Source organism: Mauremys reevesii, linkage group 14, assembly GCF_016161935.1.
Source record: "Mauremys reevesii isolate NIE-2019 linkage group 14, ASM1616193v1, whole genome shotgun sequence".
In the NCBI taxonomy this organism is placed as follows: domain Eukaryota; kingdom Metazoa; phylum Chordata; order Testudines; family Geoemydidae; genus Mauremys; species Mauremys reevesii.
The window spans coordinates 12,097,803-12,106,087 of NC_052636.1; the positions used below are offsets into that span (position 1 = coordinate 12,097,803).

The 8,285-nt window shown below is 53.2% G+C and overlaps 1 non-coding gene across 1 annotated transcript; it reads left to right on the forward strand.

The window, feature by feature from the left end:
- The first annotated feature begins 5,355 nt into the window (after positions 1 to 5,355).
- Positions 5,356 to 5,437, forward strand: TRNAR-UCU. The gene has a single exon. It is a non-coding gene; the product is annotated as a tRNA-Arg (tRNA).
- The last annotated feature ends 2,848 nt before the right edge of the window (positions 5,438 to 8,285 follow it).

The following is an 8,285-nucleotide window of genomic DNA, read 5'->3' on the forward strand; positions in this document are numbered from 1 at the left end:
TACAAACCTCTTCCTTCAACAAAAATAATGGGATTTCCATTATGTTCAGGAGTTCCACTGAATAGGGATTCCTGAAATGAATAGAAAAACTCAATGTTTTCCTGTGCAAATGCATAAAAACCTAGCAAACATGTCCCTTCACTGAAATCAGTTCCAATCCTCTAAAGGATTAAAGAATCCTTATTGAGGTTGCAGGAAAAAACCATCCCGATGTGTAGAAAGAATAGTAAATATGGCAGGCGACAAGCTTGGCTTAACAGTGAAATCCTTGCTTATCTTAAACACAAAAAAGAAGCTTACAAGAAGTGGAAGATTGGATAAATGACCAGGGAGGAGTATAAAAATATTGCTCAGGCATGCAGGAGTGAAATCAGGAAGGTCAAATCACATGTGGAGTTACATCTAGCAAGAGATGTTAAGAGTAACAAGAAGGGTTTCTTCAGGTATGTTAGCAACATGAAGAAAGTCAAGGAAAGTGTGGGCCCCTTACTGAATGAGGGAGGTAACTTAGTGGAGAGGGGATGTGGAAAAAGCTAATGTACTCAATGCTTTTTTTTGCCTCTGTCTTCAAAAACAAGGTCAGCTCCCAGACTGCTGCACTGGGCAGCACAGCATGGGGAGAAGGTGACCAGCCCTCTGTGGAGAAAGAAGTGGTTCAGGACTGTTTAGAAAAACTGGACGAGCACAAGTCCATGGGGCCGGATGCGCTGCATCCGAGGGTGCTAAAGGAATTGGCAGATGTGATTGCAGAGCCATTGGCCATTATCTTTGAAAACTCATGGCGATCGGGGGAGGTCCTGGATGACTGGAAAAAGGCTACTGTAGTGCCCATCTTTAAAAAAGGGAAGAAGGAGGATCCGGGGAACTACAGGTCAGTCAGCCTCACCTCAGTCCCTGGAAAAATCATGGAGCAGGTCCTCAAGGAATCAATTCTGAAGCACTTAGAGGAGAGGAAAGTGATCAGGAACAGTCAGCATGGATTCACCAAGGGCAAGTCATGCCTGACTAACCTAATTGCCTTCTATGAGGAGATAACTGGCTCTGTGGATGAGGGGAAAGCAGTGGATGTGTTATTCCTTGACTTTAAAAAACCTTTTGATACGGTCTCCCACAGTATTCTTGCCAGCAAGTTAAAGAAGTATGGGCTGGATGAATGGACGGTAAGGTGGATAGAAAACTGGCTAGATTGTCGGGCTCAACGGGTAGTGATCAACGGCTCCATGTCTAGTTGGCAGCCAGTTTCAAGCGTAGTGCCCCAAGGGTCAGTCCTGGGACCGGTTTTGTTCAATATCTTCATTAATGATTTGGAGGATGGCGTGGACTGCACCCTCAGCAAGTTTGCAGATGACACTAAACTGGGAGTAGTGGTAGATACGCTGGAGGGTAGGGATAGGATACAGAGGGACCTAGACAAATTAGAGGACTGGGCCAAAAGAAACCTGATGAGGTTCAACAAGGACAAATGCATAGTCCTGCACTTAGGACGGAAGAATCCCATTCACTGCTACAGACTAGGGACCGAATGGCTAGGAAGCAGTTCTGCAGAAAAGGACCTTGGGGTTACAGTAGACGAGAAGCTGGCTATGAGTCAACAGTGTGCCCTTGTTGCCAAGAAGGCTAACGGCATTTTGGGCTGTATAATTAGGGGCATTGCCGGCAGATTGAGGGATGTGATCATTCCCCTCTATTAGAATCATAGAATTCAAGATCAGAAGGGACCATTATGATCATCTAGTCTGACCTCCTGCAAGATGCAGGCCACATAAGCCGATCCACCCACTCCTTAGCAAGCGACCCCTGCCCCATGCTTAGACATTGGTGAAGCCTCATCTGGAGTACTGTGTCCAGTTTTGGGCCCCACACTACAAGAAGGATGTGGAAAAATTGGAAAGAGTCCAGCAGAGGGCAACAAAAATGATTAGGGGGCTGGAGCACATGACTTATGAGGAGAGGCTGAGGAAACTGGGCTTGTTTAGTCTGCAGAAGAGAAGACTGAGGGGGGATTTGATAGCTGCTTTCAACTACCTGACAGGGGGTTCCAAAGAGGATGGATCTAGGCTGTTCTCAGTGGTAGAAGATGACAGAACAAGGAGTAATGGTTTCAAGTTGCAGTGGGGGAGGTTTAGGTTGGATATTAGGAAAAACTTTTTCACTCAGAGAGTGGTGAAGCACTGGAATGGGTTACCTAGGGAGGTGGTGGAATCTCCTTCCTTAGAGGTTTTTAAGCTCAGGCTTGACAAAGCCCTGGCTGGGATGATTTAGTTGGGGATTGGTCCTGCTTTGAGCAGTAGGTTGGAGTAGATGACCTCCTGAAGTCCCTTCCAACCCTGATATTCTATGATTATATGATTAGATGCTCTAATGGTCTCTTCTGGCCATAATTTCTGAAAAACTGAGTGTAGCATTGGGAGCAGCATCTGATGTTTCCCTGTCTAGCCGGCTTGCTGCCTAGAACGAACGCTCCTTGAGTGGGGTGATCCACAGGGAGCAGCTCAAACCTCCAAAGTGCCTGGCCAGGGGCAGGACATTAGCCCAGCAAGGGAGGGGTGTGGCAGTGACATCACAAAGACCTTTTGCAGGACCTCAGCCTATTGGTCCAAGGTGTGGTGGGGAGGTGGTGACCTCACAGAGAGATGCTGACATCAGCCAGGCAGGATGGGGCAAGGGGCCAGGGAAACTTCAGAGACCCCTGTGGCTTTGCTTCAGCAAGTCTCCTTCTCCAGGTCTCTCTCTGAGGACTGAGAGAGTATTTGGGTTCACGGACGTGAGCACCAGGAGGAACCTCTTTCGAGTTTTCTCCTTCCCTTGTAGTGATTTTAATAGAAAACAGCCGTCCCTGCTTAGAAGGTAAGAGCCTCCTCAAGGTTTGAAACCTGTTCAGTCTGATCCATCTGGTGAGAGTTGAATTCTAGGCATGGAAAACACGAGCTTAAGGAGGCAGAATTTTATTCCACACCTGGGATTCTGTCTCTTAGAATCACTGGGGACATTGGGGTTTGTCCTTTTTGTTTCATCTTTTCCTCCCTCCCTCCCTCCTTTCTCTTTGTCTTTTGCTTCTTTTGTCCTTTCTCCTGTTCCCCTCCCAACAGCAGCAGAGGGGTGTGTGTGTGTGTTGCGGGGGAGTGCTCGGCAGCTCCCACTGTGGGAGGTCCACACAAAAATGTGGGGCTGAAATAGTGCTCGGGCAGTGATCCCCACCAGTGACCTGGGCCATCCTTTGGGCTCTCTGTTGAGAACCCTCCGCCTCCCGTCCTCAGTCTCTACCCTGATTGGCTGAGCAGGGGGTTATTGACAGGGAGGAGACTCAGGTCCTTGTTCTCTTTTAAGACCAAGGAAATAAGTCAGAACCAGTTCTGTGTTTGATGAATTTTGCTGTTTCTCTCCATTAATGGTCTCTGAGCAGTTCATGATTCTCTCTAACATTGCAGTTCTCAAATACTTGCTGAATAATTTCTGTGCACTGTTGTTGGTCTGTAGCTCATCTGAGAGCACTTTATTCAGGTCATTCAATGTCTGAAATTCAAAATCCGATGGTTAGTTTGAAAATCAGGGCTCTTGGGTCCTATTCCCAACTCTGCCACTGACTGGCTGTGTGACCTCAGACAAGTCAATTCTTTCTCACACGTAGCTTCTCCCTCTTTCAAGTAGGGATAATAATGATCTGCTCCTACCTAGCTCAACACACTCAGTCTTCCCCAACACACACACTGTCTCTCCCCACACACACACAGTCTCCACACTGCAGTTGAAAAGCAGCTGGCAATCTAGTAGGATGCCCATGGAACAATGGGAGAGAGAAACCTGCATCACTGAAAGTGCAGCCATGGAGACACCACACAGCAGCCTTCCCTAGCAGGGGCAGGGGGGCGAGAAGCGACATCATCCGAGCTCCCTGCATCCAGGTCACTTTCCTCAGCCGGGCTGCGTCAGGAGGGCAGAGAGCAGCAGCTTCTGATGCTCCCCTCACAGCCCAGCCCAGGAGGAAAGTGACCAGGACGCATGGAGCACATAGTGTTGCTCCTCGCTCCCCCCACCCTCTGTGGGGCCACGGAGGAGCACTGGGGCAGGGGAGAGCAGTGAGCACCTTTGCACGGCCACACGGTGCCCTTTGCCCCCTGGAGCCCTGGGCGGCTGCCGGGGGCCCCACCCTAAGGCCGGCCGGGCTCCCCAGCACGAACAGCAGAGACACAGGAGACTGGCCACCCACTGAGCAGAGGTAGCCTGGGCGGCTCGTAATGGAGGCTCGGGGGCTCAGCCTCCCAAACCTTGCGTCGCCAGGGGGACAGTGGGGCCCATGACTAGGGGCCCTGGCCAAATTGGGCCCCCCTGGGAAAGTCTCCCCCATGTCAGCCCCAGGGCTGGAGGAGCTCCCACTCCCTGCTATGGCCCGGGGGCTGCAGCAGGGGCACAGAGCTTCTCTGGTCTCGGGGCCGCAGCGGGGCCGGGGTAAAGGAGTGACAGGGTGGGGCCAGTGGGGAAGGTGGAACAGAGGTGACAGTGGGGGCCGTGGGTGGAAGGTGTGGAAGGGGCGGAGCCACACACAGAAGTGGGGGCCATGGTTCCGGTGCTGGGGCCCCGCACTTGTTCTCCCTTTCCTGGGCTTTGGCATCACTAGCCCCTGCTTAGCGAGTAGGGGTCAGTGGTCCCCAAAATGTGGGGCGTGACTCCTAGGGGGACACAGAGGAAGATTGATGGGGGCACCCCAGGGCCTGAGCCAGCCCCCATGGAGGGCAGGGAGGGAGCCCCACTCAGCCCCACTCTGTCCCAGCTCTTCCCCAACCCCACCCCCAGCCAGGGCCCCAGGCTCCCAGCCCCGCCTCGTACCCCTTAACCCGGTCCGCACCCCCCTCCCCAGCAAGCACCGGCCCCACTCCCAGCCCCGGTTCTCGACCGCGGCTTCCGAGGGGCCACAGCCATGGATACGAGGGCGCAGTGTGAAATGTTTGGGGACCACTGGATTAGGGTGACGTCCTCAATCACTTCTCTGCAGTCCAATGAAAGCGATTCCTCCCCCACCCACCCCTCCGTCAGGACGGCCTAGGTACGTTCTGCTGCCCTTCACTCGTACAGGGAGGAGAATAACATTTCATTCCACTCAATCCTAAAGTGATTTGTAACCCACCACCATCCCAAACTGGTCATTTTGGGGAAGCGGCCCCATCATGCTGCATAGCTAGGCAGAGTAGGGGTGTCTATGCAAACACAACCTGTTCCTGAAGTCTTCCCCCAGCTCCTCACTAGATGTGAGGGGGGAGCTCATTCAGCCCCTGCTTACGCTTAGTATTGGGAAACTCCTTAGTGGCCCTATCTCTGCTGGCCTTAGATTTCTCCTCCTGTCCACTTCTTGATAGCTCAGATGAGGTGGCCTAGTCGTTAAGGTGCTGGACTTCTAATCCATTGTGCTCAGCACGCATGGGTTTGAATCCCATCCTCATCGGATGCATTTAGTCTTCACCCTCCTTCATAGACAACCATCTCCCCCTTTGGTACGATGACAGACCCAGCAATGTTGCTTCTGTTACCCAAAATAGGGCCAGCTAGTAAGTGTAGGGAGAACTAATAACCCCCAGAGTTTGGCAAAAAGCAGCATGTTTATTATACTGACAGCTAAGCTCAAAAGAAGGGATAGGGGGGTGTCATACTCACGCTCCCAGGACAGGCCTGGCACTGGAGATGTCAGGATCCTTTAAGGTAAGTGTCCCCCAGCGCCGCGATGGATGGTGTGATGAAGGTAAGTCTTCCCGAGGCACGATGAACTGCAATGCAGCGAACCACTGGCCAGGCGGTCGGGGCGAAGGGCATTCACTGGAGGTACAAGCTTGTGAGTGACTCCTGAGCACAGGGCCCCTTCCCCTTTTAAGGACCTGCTCCTCATGGCCTGCGACTGGAGATGACTTGGCTGCATCTGGTGGGTCACACTCCACCTCGGCCAGTGTCCATGCAGTGTCCCTGCTCTGGGTGTGTGAGTGCTGCCTAATGAGAGTCCCAGACACCTTGTCTATCTAGGAGCTCTTCTGCTCTTCCAGCTGTTCAACCAGCCCCTTCATCCCACAAGCATTGCAGGAGGGGGGGTAGGGGGAACGCAACTTCACAGGCATTCAGAGAGGTAGAGGACACAAGCTGGGGATGGGGGAAGTGTAACAGACCTTTTGGGGATACAGGTGATACGGAGCACACAGATCACTGCTGCTCCTACAACAGGGTAAGTTCTCAAGCAGCATGTTTCTTACTTTGCCCATCTGCCAATTTTGATGATTATCGATGGAAATATTTTGCCATTGGGTTGTGCGTTTACACAGAAATTTACATTTACCAACAAATACGTAATTCTTCCAGTCCTGCCTAGTCTGCAGTTGGTGGGTTTAGAGGGACACATTCACTCTCCCCACCCCCCAGACCAGGCCTGTGCTCTCAACTTCCCACACTGCTGGGATCCTTCCCTCATCTCCCCCCAGACCACTGCCCCACCCCCACTTCTGGGATCCCCTCCCCACACTGTCCAAATCCCCTGCTGGCAGGATCCCTTCCTGTTCCTTTCATTTCCTGTCTCCACTCTGGGCAAAAGCTCTGCACGGTTCCCACAGCAGAAGTTGAACCCAGGCCCCTGGGTGAAAACCAGGAATCCTGATCACTAGCCCATATGGGACTATTGGTGCATCTGACGTGGGGATTCACCCACGAAAGCTCCTGCTCCAATACGTCTGTTAGTCTATAAGGCGCCACAGGACTCTTTGCTGCTGTTATTACTACAACTCTCTAAGCAAGGCCTGCACAACATACGGCCCGCGGGCCGCATGCAGCCCGCGGAGCCTCACTGTGCGGCCCGCGAGGAGATTCTAAATCCCTCGCACACGGCGCTCTGCGGGCAGCCCAGAGCCCTTTGAATCTCAGCCGCGGCTGGGAGTCAGAGGGCTCTGGGCTGCCCGCAGCGGCGGAGAGCGTAGAGCCCTTTAAATTCCAGCCGTGGCCAGGAATCAAAAGGCTCTGGGTTGCCCGCAGCGGCAGAGAGCGTAGAGCCCTTTAAATCCCAGCCGTGGCCGGGAATCAAAAGGCTCTGGGTTGCCCGCAGCCGCGGGGAGCCCAGAGCCCTTTAAATCTCAGCCGCAGCCAGGAATTAAAAGGCTCTGGGTTGCCCGCAGCGGCGGGGAGCCCAGAGCCCATTAAATCCCAACCGCGGCTGGGAATCAAAAGGCTCTACATTGCCCGCAGCCGCGGGGATCCCAGAGCCCTTTGAATCTCAGCCGCGGCCGGGAGTCAGAGGGCTCTGGGCTGCCCGCAGAGATTCCCAGCCGCGGCTGGGATTTAAAGGGCTCAGGGCTCCCCGCGGCTGTGGGCAGCCCAGAGCTGTTTGAATCCCGGCCTGCAGCCGCTGTTTGGCCCCTCCCCAGACCTCTGCCCCAACTGCCCCCAGGGCCCCCACCCCTATCTAAATGCTGCTGCTCCTTGTCCCCGATTGCTCCTCCCAAGACCCCTGCTCGAACTGCCAGTTGGGACCACAGCCCCTATCTCCCTCTCCCTGCTCCTTGTCCCCAACTGCCCCTCCAACTTTCCCCCAGGACCCCACCCCCTACCTGTCCCCTGGGACTCCCATGCCTATCCAACTGCTTCCTGTCCCTTGACTGCCCCCTGGAACTCCCTACCCCTTCTCCAACCCCCAGCCCCCTTACCGTGCCACTCAGACCAGCGTGTCTAGTTCCATGCAGCTCCAGACACATTGCTGCCATGCTCCCCCATGGAGCCCACAGGCCCCACCCTGAGCACCTGCCTTCCAGATTTGAACACCTCAAAATTCAGGAGTGCTCAAGCTCAGTTTGGGCAGCCGTTACATCATTTCTCCCAAATTAAATATACTGACCCACTGTAACTTGCTGTAGAAAAAGCAGGATAAAATTGAGCAAGAAATGCTTATTAGCACTGGAATTGCTATTTTCAACAGCCATTGCCTTTTTGTTTGTTTCAGGAAGACAGTGATATTGCATAGGCAAATTCCCCATAGAAAGAAAGAGTGGAACAAAAGAATAATAAAGGCACCTCAACTTTTCCTCATTTATGGAGGACAGTTTTATAATATGCATCCAGATCTCCTCCAATCACACAAGCTGAAAATTGTTCCACTTTACTGCAGCTCTGTAAGCATATGGGAACCAATCCTGTCTGTGTTTTGTGCACATCCAAAATTCCTGCTGAATGACCTGCCCTGGGAGCGTTACCAGTGACCCAGGGCTGGGGAGGCAGGAGGTGTGTGGGGGGGGGAGGCACTGGTGGGGAGCCCAGTGCTGGGGCAT